The 15,172-nt window shown below is 42.3% G+C and overlaps 1 protein-coding gene across 4 annotated transcripts in view; it reads right to left on the bottom strand.

Annotated features, from left to right (window-relative positions):
• The window catches only part of SHROOM3 (shroom family member 3), a 259,505-nt gene that overhangs the window by 87,931 nt on the left and 156,402 nt on the right, over window positions 1-15,172 (bottom strand). For all 4 annotated transcript variants that reach the window (XM_073541952.1, XM_073541933.1, XM_073541926.1 and 1 more), the window contains one exon: window positions 3,651-3,770. The gene's annotated coding sequence lies outside the window, so the exon portion shown is untranslated. The remainder of the gene's footprint in view (window positions 1-3,650; window positions 3,771-15,172) is intronic.

The following is a 15,172-nucleotide window of genomic DNA, read 5'->3' as shown; positions in this document are numbered from 1 at the left end:
AACCCTAAACGGCCAATAGAGTTAGCCCCTATCCCTGGGAATTACACATGTTTTCAGAGTTTAACAGGTACAAATGATCTAAAGCATTTAGGCTCCTCATACTGCAGTCGCACCACCATCACTAACTTGGTACGAGGCTATGCCCTCCTGAATCAGACGGTAGCTACGGCTGATTTGTTGTAGATGTGTGGAAATGGTGACTTTTACCCAGTGTTGCCAGCTGGATGGGAGGGTACACGTGTCATTTTTAAATTCCTGATACTAATCTAGATTGTGACTTCAAATACAGAAAAGCTCTTTGAATATGTAATGGAAAACAAGAGACACCAGTATTCCTACACCTTTCAACCCACATGTACATCAATGCTATTGGAGTTCCAAGAGGCGTATCAGACGAGTTCAAAGTCAGAGATCAAGTAGCTGCAGGATTAGAATCACTATTCCCCATCATTACAAGGAATAAAAATGTGGACTGGATAAATTATATCTACTATGAACAACTGTTGTAGGCTAACTCTGACCAGCACATGAATGTGGCACCCATATAATTTTCTTGCTTGGTGTGGCTTGTGTGTGTGTGTGTCCATCTGATGGTGTGACAGGCAGACTGATCCAGAGAATCCAGTGAAGTGGTGTATCTGTGGGAGTCTGAACTATGGCTAGAACAGCCACCCACTGCCCCAAAGAAGGGAATTGTGAGAGCAGGATTTATATTTATCTATCCTGTTTTCCATAATGTATTTTGATCCAGTATGTGTGATTTCAGATAAGGAGTCCCTTAAGGATTTCTTTGTCTAACGGACTTAGAGCAAAAATAGGAAAGAAACGAAACTAAAGAGTGAAAGACACATCCAAACTCTAAAGCTGGGTGTAGACAGTCTTACCTTTAGCCAATGAGATGTATGTATGCTAATGCCAGCACATTTTTAGAGATAAGTCTAGCCAATTACATTGTTACAATGCATTACTATTAATAACCTATATAAGATGATGTCATAATGTAATAAGGAGAGCTCTTCCGTACACGTATTTGGATTTCACAATTTATTTTGAAACAGGCACAACGTCTCAGAACATCCTACATTGTGTGGCAATTACAGCATATACTCACCTCCAGCATTGTCTCTGTTCTAGCAATGTTGGTGCCAAGTGTCCCAACATTCGCATGACATTGTTATGTCACGTGTGCTGTGTGTGCTCATACCATGCCTGGATTTCTGAGTTTCATAAGAGGGAAATCAGCAGCCCATTAGTTGCCTATGATTGCCCTCAACAATCATGTGACATAAGAATATCACGCAGGCACCTAGGTCTTACATTCCTAAATTGGAGCCGATGCATGAATCCCTTTAATGAGTCCCACTTAAATTATGTTTATGTTTGCAAAAATTTTTGCATGTGACCAATTTAAAAAACATAAGCCACACATTTAGATAGTGTTGATCTATGCCGCAGACCAGATATTAAAAATAAAATGCAAAGAGAGGCGCAATGAGTGTACCTGTGTTTAAATTAATTCCCTAACTGAATCGACAGGGTGCTCACTTTACTGGGTTGTGCCACCCTTGCACAACCACGGTGTGAACGTGAATGGTAGTTGGGGAGCGTGTCCTCTCAACCCAGAAGGGCACTGTACGTGGCTGTCAGCAACCTCCGCTCTCCTGGTCAGTCCATCTCTCACCGGCTTCCGGATGTGAAGTTGAGACCGATCCCAGCCGTAAGTGAACACCAAGGATCCCGGAGCTTCCCAGCACCGCCCAGCAAATGCTTTTTTTTTGTTGCTTGTTCCTGAAGGGCTAACCTCCATGTATAAAAGAATGCCTACTTCTCTGCACATCACCTTTATATAATCTACATTGATATCCGACTCCTCACACAAAGACTAGAATTCCTCATGATTTGCTATGGTAAAGAAATGTTTACTAAAGTACATCTTAATGCCTTTAAACCTTATAGGAAGTCTAAATGTATATAATCTATTAATATGGGCATACAGATAATAGAAGTGTTAAACTAGTCCTACCTCTCTGCCTCATATCAGTGGTCTTGTTGTTGAGAAATCATATTTTATTTGTTTTTGCTAATTATTTCTACCAGGCGCTGGGGCATGCGGTGCCTGGAAGAAATCTCTGCCTCCTGTCTTCATTATCTTACCACCTCGAGTAGAAAGTTGGACACAGGCGCTCATTTCTCCATTATTTTAGAGTGCAAGCCAGTGCCTCATTCTTGAGATAGTTTCCTTATTACTGTCATTCTTTATGACACAAAATTCCCTACAAATTGACTTCCCGGGCCAGCTCTGGGGACCAAATCTATCTCCACTAGAGTGGCTGAATATGTTTGATATTTTATTGAAGTCATCAGCTCTGTTGATATGCAACAGTCAAATTCATCACTTGCCTGTAATGGTTGCCTCACTCTGCTAACAATTGCCTGTAGGTTTAGGTAGAAGAAAGCAGCAGTTTTTCAAATCTTATAATACTCCTTCAAAGGCCAATGTTGTCCCCTTTCAGAAAATCTGGATCCCCTAGTGCAGTTTGTTGTAAAAAACAAACAATGTTTACCCATTCTTCTGAGTCCACCGAGTCTATGCTCTGCTCCCGGTGTCTGATATCGGCTAAGGTGTTGACATCACGTAGACATCACTGCAGCCAATTGCTCAGTGACTCTGCTGTGTAGACAGAAATCTCTGTTCAGAGCCGATGAGCTCAGTGATTGGTTTAGACTCTGTCGAAGTGACATCAGCGTTGCAGTCAACATTAGTGGCGAAAACTCAGCGCTGTACCTGTAGATGATGAGTAAAGAGTTGTTTGTATGTTTTTTTATAAGAAACTGTGCATGGGGATCGAGATTTTCTAAAACGGCACAATCTCTCCATATAGAAGGTCATGTTAAACTTAAAAAAGATCCCCCACAGACCCGCCCCAGAGCACGAGAATCTCATTAACTGAAAACAACAAATAAAGATTAAACAACAACCACAAGACAGATTTCACCAACCAAGATATCATTTTAATCAGTATAACGGCGGCGACCTGACACTGTCTGTAGGTTACTGTGCACAATCCTGCTGACAGGTTCACTTTAAAGCAAGGAAGCCACTCCAGTTCCACTGCTCTGGTATTTTGGCCAATCTTCGCTAATTGTTCTTCATTGATGTATTTGACTGTAAGAGTACATGCCCATGATCAGTAATTGCTGCGGGTTTGACACTACGTACTTATGCAGCATCAAACCCGCAGCGGCCAGCTGTGGCAGCATAGTGGATGGGATTTCTAGAAATCCCATGTCCACTATGCGTCCATAGTCGCCTGCGGATCACCCACAGAGACAGAGATGAGGCGCGTCTTTGAAGACCAAAGCATGCCAGCTTCTCTTGCGGAGACTAGCAAGAGAAATTACATCAATAGAATGTATTGGATACGGTAAATCTGTACAGTTCAGTGCACATGGGTACAGTTCTGTACACATGGGGATTTACCTGCATGTACGGCACAGGACCACTTAGGCCAATAAGTTGCTTTGATTAATTTATTTTTTTAAAATTAAGAATGTGCCTATTTAGAGTCCAACGAACTGTGACCTGGATTTGCATGCAAAACCTCGCATTCGGATCAATGATTGTGCTCTGCTGCTTAATGACCGCTCACCTGTTTCTGAGCCTCAGTTTAAGTCCATCTCCTGGGCATACTCCAAAGCTGACGGATGGTTTGTCTTTTGTAGTTTCCAAGCAAGTGTCAGAACATTCCGTCTTTTCAATTAATAAACCTCTGTAGATGAACAGAATATCAATATATCAGTTTTAAGTGTAGAAAGGGTTAATCATTAGGATTAAATTATGACAAGTAAAAGTAGATATATATTTGGCTGAAAAATTAATAATTCACACAGGTTTCCCATTGAGTACAGTAGTCACACGTAAAAGCCTGCCTGGCATGCTTAGGTTAGAAGTATAATAAGAAGCAAGCTCTGAGTTAAGCTTGCATATCTGAAATAATTTGCATTCCACATTTGTTGAAGAAAAGTCATTTAAATCTCATGCAGGTGCCAAACAGGCAAATTTACATTTAATTTGTAGAAGAACGACATTTTTCACCTTAAATTAAAATGGATTGTGTTTTTAAACTTATTATCTAAGCTGAAAAGAAAGGCTCTGCTCACGTAACACCTGTATGCTATATACAGTATGTCATGTATGGTATATGCTGAATATGCTGGTCTTATGGAACTGTATGCCATATGCCGCCAATTGACTGCCATGGTAAATAATGCACACTGTGGTAAGTATGCTCGCTGTTGACCTATTTCAATGGGTTCATGTGATTCAGCGCTTATACTGTGGATAGGTGATAAGATGTGATTGTAAGAAACTCCCTGTAAGGTTGAAAACTTTGAAAGGCAAAATAATTTTTATTTTATTTTATTTTTAGGCTACTTTCAGACTAGCGTGCTGAGGCGCAGCGCAGGGCCGCCGCTAAGCCCCGCCCCCGGCCGTGCCTCCTCCAGTCAGCTCCTCCTATGATCGCATGACGCTGCATGCGATCAGCGTACCCTATATTTAGCATTGCACTCTGTTGCATTTTTGTGCACTCGGCGCAGCGCCAAAAGGGCGCAAGCGCCGGCAAAATCATACCAGCGCACGGCCAGCTTACCCAACACTAAATATAGGGTACGCAGATCACATGCAGCGTCATGCAATCATAGGAGGAGCTGACCGGAGGAGGCGTGGCCGGGGCGGGACTTAGTGGCAGCCCTGTGCTGCGCCTCAGTACGCTAGTCTGAAAGTAGCCTAATAAACCACATTTACTTTATTATTTGCATTGAGCGTTTTACTTTTTTTTAAAGGGATTTGTCCCCAGATTTTTGCTACCCAATTTGAGAGCAGCATAATGAAGGGGCAGAGACCCTGACTCCAGCAATGTGCCACTTATTGGGCTGCTTGCTGTAGTTTTGATAAAATCACTATTTTATTGGCAGGAGATTATCACTAGAGGACTAGTAAAACTACTGCTATGTGGTCATCTATATTCACGAGCACTGTACACTGTGTTCCAAATTATTATGCAAAAAATATTTCCTCATATTTTCTCTAAATTACCTATATGAATTGCAGTCATTGTTATTTTCCAGTCATCTAATATTCTAGCATAATTGCAATGTTTTTGAACAAACTGCCTATGAAAACAGTATATTTTTAAAAATAATAAACACTCAAAATGCATGTTCCAAATTATTATGCACAACAGAGTTTTCAACCTTTTTATTTTTATTTTGAACAAAAAATGGTCAGTTATCAGCTTATTACAAAATGAAATCAAACAGTTTTCAAGTCAAAACTTTATTCTAGGTGATGTTACATTTGCACATAGGACCCCTTGTTCGAAAGAAGCTTCTGAACTCTCTCGTCCATTGAATTTGTCAGTTTTTGGATGGTTTGTGCTTCAATTGTTTTGCATGTGGACAGAATACCCTCCCAGAGCTGTTGCTTAGATGTGAACTGCCTCCCGCCGTCATAGACACTCCTTTTGATGATGCTCCAGAGGTTCTCAATGGGGTTGAGGTCAGGGGAAGATGGTGGCCACACCATAAGTTTGTTCTCCCATAGCAGCCAGAGATTCAGATGTGTTATTTGCAGCATGAGACGGTGCATTATCATGCATGAAAATGATCTTGCTGCGGAAAGCACGGTTCTTCCTCTTGAACCATGGCAGGAAGTGCTGTTTTAGAAACTCCACATAGATTATGAAGTTCATCTTTACCCCTTCAGGGATCCTAAAGGGGCCGACAATCTCTCTCCCCATGATTCCAGCCCAAAACATTACTCCACCTCCTCCTCGTTGGTGCCTTAGCCGTGTTTTCATGGGGTGTCCATCAGCCAGCCATCCTCCACTCCATCCATCTGGACCATCGAGCGTTGCACGGCACTCATCGGTGAACAAAACAGTTTGGAAGTCAGTCTTCATGTATCGTTTGGCCCACTGGAGCCGTTTCTGCTTGTGTGCAGTGGATAGAGGTGGTCGACAGGATGGCTTACGAACAGCTGCAAACCTCTGAAGGACCCTGCATCTTGTTGTTCGGGGGACGTTGGAGGCACCAGCAGCTTCAAAAACTTGTCTGCTGCTATGACAAGGCATTTTTGCAGCTGCTCTTTTAACCTGACGCAATTGCCTGTTGAAAGAGTTCTCAATTTTTCCTTATCAGCACGCACACGTGTGTCCTGGGAATCAGCTACATACTTCTTGATTGTGCGATGATCACGATGAAGTGTCTTGGCAATGTTGATTGTAGTCATGCCTTGACCTAAATACTCCACAATTTGTTGCTTCTCAGCAACCGACACATCCTTTTTCTTTCCCATTTTGGCAAAAAATGTAGGCTGCTTAATAATGTGGAACAGCCTTCTTAAGTAGTCTTGCCTTTATTTGGACACACCTGCCAAACTAATTTGCACAGGTATCTGCAATTGCTTTCAGTGATATAAAGAGCCCTGACACACATCACCATCAATGAGTTTAATTGACAAACAAAAAAATTCTAACCTTATCACTCCTAAACTCTTTTTGCATAATAATTTGGAACATATATATAACCTCGCCGAAGGGCAAAGCTGTGAATGATGATATAGGAAGTTGATCGGCTCACATCTTGCATTATGTACAGAGAAGTATCCAAATTGTTCATTAGTTTTAGCAGCACATCCCTGTTTACATGATAAAATGTACAGCTGTCAGCGACTTTAATGTCCGCATAAAGTATGCAAGTCGAAAGTCTAATGATTTTTGAATGTGTTTAGATAAGGCAATATTCAGGAATTGTTGTTCATGCACTCGATCATTGACCAATGCAAAAATACCCTTGGTAATTTATGTATTAATATGAGTAATCAGTTTTAATATTCCATTAAAATGCACCAATGTTTTGATTCTTGGGTGGTCATCCTCAGAAGTCTGCTTCAGATAACTTCTATAACTTTCCAGTAAAATCACACTTCTTTTATTGACCTAGAAAGGCAATGTTCAAACCATCGCTAAACCTTAACATATGGCTATAGATACTAGCAAAGCCAGAAACCCATCTAGAGACAGCTGTTGTGGGGTACTTGGTCTTCATCGGTGCCGAGCAGGGTTTGGCTGTTGAAGGAGTTGTGTTATGAATGGGTCACCGTGGAGAAAAAAGCAAAACAAGCTAAGTCACAGAAAACCAGAGAGGTTGGTAACTATGCAGATTGCAGATCCCTGATCTTACCACACAACTAACAGTAGCGGTGGAGCGTGCCTACGATGTTCCTAGACGCCTCGTCACGGCCGGAGGACTAAATAAGCCTAAAGCAAGAAAAGGGAAAACTAACTGCCCCAGAGCAGACCCCAAAGGAATAGATAGCCCCCACACATGTATTGACGGTGAAACAAGATGAAGGCACAAACACAGGCAGGAAAATAGGCTGAGCAAATGATGGGGCCCAAACTAACTAGACAGGAAAGGAAAGGAGAGATACTGTCTGCAACCTGCAAAAAACCCTACAAAAATCATGTCCAACACTTCTGATAGCAAAATTAACCCTGAAGTCACTAGACTTCTCCCACTATATCAGCACTCTGAAATATTCTGAGACAGAGCAAAAAGAGACCGAACTAGTAAAGGGACAAAAAGCCAACTGGCAAAATACTGATAAATAAGAGTGGAAATTCAGCACAGTCCCCAGCAGGGGCTGGCCGACCACACCAAAAAAACTGAATAGACCAACAAAATCAAGTGTGAACATTTTCAGAAAAACCTAGCTTTAGTTGACAGGAACACAGCTGAAAACCAAGAGCTGACAAGCCAGAAGGAATCACCAGCAACTGAATAGGGGGTTGGCTGTCTTAAATCCAATCTGAGACTCCTGAGATCCAATCGTCATCCTCATTCTCAGGTGGCAGATCTCCACCGATCAAATCAGCCTCTCTACCTCCTGTCACCACCAGCGTGAGTCTGGAAGGAGAACTCACAACTGGTGAACCCTCATCCACGCCACCAGGCTGATCAGGATGGGCCCGGTGAAAAGCATGAACCAATCTATTGGCATGAATATCGGAGGCAGAGACCCAAGAATTATCCTCCTGACCATAACCCTTCCATTTGACCAAATACTGGAGTCTCCGTCTAACCAAACGAGAATCCAATATTTTCTCTACCTCATATTCTACATTGCCTTTAACCACTGGAACCAGGAACCACTGGCTCAACAAACCTCTTCAACAGAGATTTGTGAAATACGTTATGGATCTTGAACGTAACTGGAAGAGCCAATCGAAACGAAACAGGATTAAGAATTTCCAAAATCTTATAAGGACCAATAAATCTTGGCTTAAATTTAGGAGATGCGACCTTCATAGGAAAATTCTTAGACGACAACCAAACCATATCACCCACTTTAAACTGGGGACCAATGGTCCTATGCCGGTTGGAAAATCGCTGGGCCTTTTCCTGAAAGAGTGACAACTTATCCACCACTTGGTCCCATATCTGCTGCATTCTCTTAACCACAGTGTCCACACCTGGGCAGATGAAGATTCCACTTGCCCTGAAGCGAATCGAGGATGAAACCCAAAATTACAGAAAAAGGGTGACATCAAAGTGGCAGAACTAGCTCTATTGTTCAGTGCGAATTCGGCCAAGGGCAAAAATGAGACCCAATCATCCTGATCAGCAGATATAAAACATCTCAAATAAGACTCCAAGGTCTCGTTTGTTCTCTCAGGCTGTCCATTGGTCTGGGGATGAAACGCGGAGGAGAAGGATAACTGAATTCCCAGATTGGAACAAAAGGCTTTCCAGAATCTGGAAACAAACTGGACTCCTCTGTCGGACACAATATTCTCAGGAATCCCATGTAACCGAACCACTTGTTGTAAAAACAAGGGTACCAAGTCAGCGGAAGATGGCAACTTTGGGAGTGGCACAAGATGGACCATCTTCAAAAATCTATCACAAATCACCCAGATAACAGTCATTCTCTGAGAGACAGGAAGATCAGAAATAAAATCCATTGAGATATGGGTCCGTGGCCTCTTGGGCACTGGCAAGTGCATCAGCAACCAACTAGAACGAGAACAGGCTTTAGACCGAGAACAAGTCCCACAGGATTCTACAAAATTCCTGACGTCACGAGATAAGGCAGGCCACCAAAAGGACCGACTCACCAAATCTCTGTTACCAAAAATACCTGGTTGACCAGCCAATGCGGAGCAATGAATTTCAGACATCACTCTCTTTCTCCACTGGTCAGGAACATACAATTTTCCCATAGGGCAATGCTCAGGTTTATCCTCCTGAAATTTCTCCAGGGCGCGTCTCAAATCGGGCGAAATGGCAGAAAGAACTACACCCTCACCTAGGATGGTAGTAGGCTCGGTCACACTAAGAGAATCGGCAAAGAAACTCCTAGAAAGGGCGTCTGCCTTAACATTCTTAGTGCCCGGAAGAAAAGAGACCACAAAATTAAAACGCGTGAAAAACAAGGCCCATCTAGCCTGTCTAGGATTCAAGCGTTTGGCCGACTCCAGATACATCAAATTCTTGTGATCGGTGAGGACCACAACTTGATGTCTAGCTCCCTCCAGCCAATGTCTCCACTCATCAAATGCCCACTTCATGGCCAACAATTACCGATTCCCCACGTCATAGTTGCGTTCAGATGGGGAGAACTTTCGAGAAAAGAAGGCACAGGGATTCATCTTAGAAGTCACAGGGTCTTTTTGGGACAAAACAGCTCCTGCACCAATCTCAGAAGCATCTACCTCCACCTGAAATGGAAGTGAGACATCAGGTTGCCGTAAAACTGGAGCTGAAGTAAATCTCTGCTTAAGCTTCTGAAATGCTGAGATAGCCTCAGGAGACCAATTCAGCACATCAGCGCCCTTCTTGGTCAGATCAGTCAGTGGTTTGACAATACCAGAAAAATTACCTATAAATTTACGATAGAAATTAGCAAAACCCAAAAACTTCTGGAGGGCCTTCAAAGAAGTTGGCTGAACCCAATCATAAATAGCCTGTACCTTGGCCGGGTCCATTTCATAGTCGATGGAGACAAGATAAATCCCAAAAATAAAATCCTCTGTATACCAAAGAGGCATTTCGATCCCTTAACAAACAGGGAATTCTCCCTCAAAATCCGGACCACAGTCCGGACGTGTTCCACATGAGAATCCCAATCACTAGAAAAGATCAAAATATCATCCAGATAGATGATCCAAAACTTATCCACAAGGTCATGGAAAATATCATTCATAAAGGACTGGAAGACAGAAGGGGCATTAGTGAGCCCAAAAGGCATCACCAGGTCCTCAAAATGTCCCTCCGGAGTATTAAACACCGTCTTCCATTCATCCCCGTGCTTGATGCGAATAAGATTATACGCCCCCTGAGGTCAAGCTTAGTAAACCAGCAGGCACTCTTAACTCTGGAGAATAAATCAGACATCAGAGGTAACGGGTACTGATATTTAACCGTCATCTTGTTAAGGGAACGATAATCAATACACGGTCTTAATGAACCATCTTTCTTGGCCACAAAAAAAAACCAGCACCTAAAGGTGACGAAGATGGTCTAATATGACCCTTCTCCAACGACTCCTTTATATAGGATCGCATAGCATCATGTTCGGGTACTGATAAGTTGAAAAGCCGACCCTTGGGAAATTTACACCCAGGCATCAACTCAATTGCACAGTCAAAATTCCTATGAGGAGGCAAAGACGCAGACTTGCTCTCACTAAATACATCAGAAAAATCGGCTAGATAATCAGGAATATCATGAGACTAAGGAGAGGTGGTGAAAACAGGAGCGTCCCTAAGAACACACTGACAACCCCAACTCACCACAGACCCAGATTTCCAATCCAAAACTGGGTTATGAGTTTGCAACCAAGGAAAACCCAGAACAATAGTATCATGCAGATTATGCAGCACCAAAAATTTCCAATTTTCTTGGTGGTCTGGGGCAACTCGCATTGTCACCTGGGTCCAAAACTGAGGTTTTGTTCTCCGCCAAAGGAGTAGCATCAATATCCCTCAAAGGAATAGGCGTCCGCAGTGGCGTCATGGAAAAACCACAATGTTTAACAAAGTCCAAATCCATCAGATTCAACGCTTCTCCTGAATCCACAAAAGCCTTCGTGGAAAACGTGGATAAGGAGCAGATCAGAGTAATTGCCAAAAGAAACTTAGGTTGTATACTGCCCCCTGCAAATGTGTGTGCAAAACGTTTCTCTCGTTTTGGGCAGACAGAAATAATATGAGAGGCGTCTCCACAGAAAAAACACAGCTTATTACGCCTTCTAAACTCCTGACGTTGCGCCCTAGACAAAATCCCATCACATTGCATAGGTTCAGACGTTTGTTCAAAAGGTGGCAGCGCCTCCCGTGTAGTTTTACGTTCACGTAAACGCTGATCAACTTGAATGGCTAATGACATAGAATCATCCAGACCAGAGGGAACAGGAAATCCCACCATAACATCTTTTACGGTCTCTGATAAACCCTTCCGAAAGAGAGCTGCCAATGCACTATCATTCCATGTAGTAAGGACCGCCCACTTTCAGAATTTTTGACAGTATAACTCTGCAGAATCCTGACCCTGGTTTAATGCCAACAGGGTTCTCTCAGCTTGATCAACAGCATTAGATTCATCATACAACAACCCCAAGGCTTGAAAAAATGCATCCACATTAGTCAGAATAGGATTTTCAGGTGTCAGAGAAAATGCCCAATCCTGGGGATTGCCGCGCAGCAAGGAGATGACAATTTTAACCTGCTGCACAGAGCTCCCCGATGAGTTAGGCTTCAAGGCCAGAAATAATTTACAATTATTCTTAAAATTCAGAAATTTAGACCGATCCCCAGAAAACACATCAGGAGTAGGGATCTTAGGTTCAGCAGCAGGTAACTGAATGAGGTAGGTGGAAATTCCCTGCACTTCAGCAGCCAGCTGCTCCACACGATCAGACAATTGCTTAATCTCCATTAGGAAAAAGAAAAAAAAATCCTCCTACGGCCCCAGAGAAAAAAAGAGGGAAAAAAATATAAAAAAAAGAAAAAAAAATTCTGACACTTTTTTTTTAACAACTTTTTCCTGCTTTTGAGTACCCTAGAATCTGCAGTATGGCTGGTGATTCTGTTATGAATGGGTCACCGAGGAGAAAAAAGCAAAACAAGCTAAGTCACAGAAAACCAGAGAGGTTGGTAACTATGCAGATTGCAGATCCCTGATCTTACCTCACAACTAACAGTAGCCCTGGAGCGTGCCTACAATGTTCCTAGATGCCTCGTCATGGCCGGAGGACTAAATAAGCCTAAAGCAAGAAAAGGGAAAACTAACTGCCCCAGAGCAGACCCCAAAGGAATAGATAGCCCCCACACATGTATTGACAGTGAAACAAGATGAAGGCACAAACACAGGCAGGGAAATAGGCTGAGAAAATGATGGGGCTCAAACTAACTAGACAGGAAAGGAAAGGAGAGACACTGTCTGCAACCTGCAAAAAACCCTACAAAAATCATGTCCAACACTTCTGATAGCAAAATTAACCCTGAAGTCACTAGACTTCTCCCACTATATCAGCACTCTGAAATATTCTGAGACAGAGCAAAAAGAGACCGAACTAGTAAGGGACAAAAAGCCAACTGGCAAAATACTGATAAATAAGAGTGAAAATTCAGCACAGCCCCCAGCAGAGGCTGGCCGACCACACCGAAAAACTGAATAGACCAACAAAATCAAGTGTGAACATTTTCAGAAAAACCTAGCTTTAGATGACTGGAACAGAGCTGAAAACCAAGAGCTGACAAGCCAGATGGAATCACCAGCAACTGAATAGGGCGTCGGCTGTCTTAAATCCAATCTGAGACTCCTGAGATCCAATCGTCATCCTCATTCTCAGGTGGCAGATCTCCACCGATCAAATCAGCCTCTCTACCTCCTGTCACCACCAGAGGGAGTCTGGAAGGAGAACTCACAACTGGTGAACCAGAGAATGAACTCACAACAGAGTTGCCTTCTGAGAGTTAAAACTAAGCAAGGGTTTATTTTCGGAGCATGGCGGTCCAGCTGAATTTCTGAACTGAAAAGTGAAAACACTTTACTGTAACTGGCTTCTCCATGGTTTTACTGCTCCTTGGCAGCAAGAGGGTCGGATGCTCTATGGCTATAAATCATAAAATAAGTTTATCTAATGTTCTGAGCATGTTGATATATGTAATACAGTCATGTCAAACAAAGTATTTTATTTCTAACAAAAGCAGATCTTCTGGGTACTATCTAGAAAACATATTATAAATCTTACACCTGTGTGTGTTCTTAGTCTCTATTTTACTGATCGATGAAAAGCAGATTACAGTTTGGTACATATAGATCAAGTGTAAACAAAGGGGCAGAAAAAACTCATCTAAATATTAATGGAAAAAGTCGTGACAAGTAAGGGATACAGGTCTATGGCACCAACTACGTGGTATGGGTTTCTGATAAACTTCACATTATATTCAGTCGAAAAGTTTTAGGTAGGTGTAGAGAAAAATTCTACCAAGTAAAAATGCTTTAAAAACTAGCAGTGTTAATAGTTTATTTTTATTATTTATCAAAATGCAAAGTGACTGAACAAAAGAGAAATCTAAATCAAATCAATATGTAGTGTGACGGCACTTTGAATTCAAAACAGCATCAGCTCCTCTGGGTACACTTGCACATAGATTTTGAAGCACCTCGGCAGGGAGATTGTTCCAAATATCTTGTAGTACTATTCATAGAGTAATGTACTTCCACAGAAATGCGATCAAGTTGAGATCAGGGCTCTGTGGGGGCCAAACCATCACTTCCAGGACTTTTTGTAACCAATCAGATGCCTTCCTGATGGTATTTTATGATGAATAAGTAAATATCTACCCTATTTCTCACCATGAAGACCACTTCTGGCCAGAATTCTCTGAACACTTTTTTGTGTGTAGCTGGGGGGTCCCACTGGCTACTACCAGTTCTGAGAAGATGGCACCGCTGATGCAGCCTAACGTACTCAGACCCAAAAGCAAAATTTGCTACCGATCATATGTTATGAACTCAACACAAGTGACTCTTATGTAGCAGAGAAACCTTAGGCCCCCTATGCCACCAGTGCACAGGAATAATCCCTACGTAAGCACCCCTTAATCTAAGTTCACACATAACGGATCTGTTGTGGATATAAGTCCAAATTAATTTACTGTACAATAGTAGTAAATTGTTTTTTCATAATCCCAGTCACAATTTGTGAAAAAAATCTGCATGAAAATAAAAGCATAGTGTGGAATTCAAATCTACAGCCTGCACATCATTATGTGGATTTTCACCATATTCAATGCTTACCAAATAGAGTAAGGTAAAATGTGTCACGGTTTTGTTGCAGATTTGAAACCAAATCCGCAGCAAACATTTTCTGCAATGTCTAAACATAGCCTTATAAATACTCCATTTCTATATTAAAAATTAAAAAGTAAACTATCACCCCATTAATCAGCAGTATCCTATTAAGCCTGCCATACACACTACATAGCTGTTGTTCGAATGTTGAGTCACCCCTATCTTTTGACCTGCTCTCCCATGCACAGGAGCCGCTCATTCGACCCCCATATATATTGTCAACCTGGCGATATAGACAGGTTCAGACAATAGTCTAATGTGTATGGGTAGTAGCGTACCTTGAAGCTTGTGGACCCCAATTCAAAATCTGCAATGTGGACCCGAACTAACATAGGTCTTTAATAGTAATAGTCTTTTCCTATAGGGTAATGGGACGTTTGGGGCCCCATAATCTCCAGTGCCCGGGTGCGATTGCAACCCCTACAACTATTATAGTTAGGTCTCACACTCATCAGCGTAAATAAAATCGTTCGGATGTTTCTGAAAAGTAAGACCTAGAATCCGTAAGACATCCGAATGCGTCATGAGTCTCAGAAAATGGCGTCAACTTCATTTTGCCTTTGACCCTTTCCAAAAGTATACAATTAAGTATTGCTGATTGTCTATGTGGCGCCCCTGAGGGTTCAGTCGCCTCAGAGGTACTGCACCTCTTCCTGAGGTGTGGTACCCCACCATTCAGGTAATGTGGAGACCCCTGACCACGCTCCAACACCTGCATCCCACACACCACAGTAGTGTAGCAAAG

Source organism: Dendrobates tinctorius, unplaced genomic scaffold (genome assembly GCF_039654945.1).
Source record: "Dendrobates tinctorius isolate UK_male_01 unplaced genomic scaffold, ASM3965494v1 ptg000011l, whole genome shotgun sequence".
In the NCBI taxonomy this organism is placed as follows: Eukaryota; Metazoa; Chordata; class Amphibia; order Anura; family Dendrobatidae; genus Dendrobates; species Dendrobates tinctorius.
Note: the sequence above shows the minus strand (reverse complement) of the source record. Positions and strands in the feature narration are given on the sequence as shown.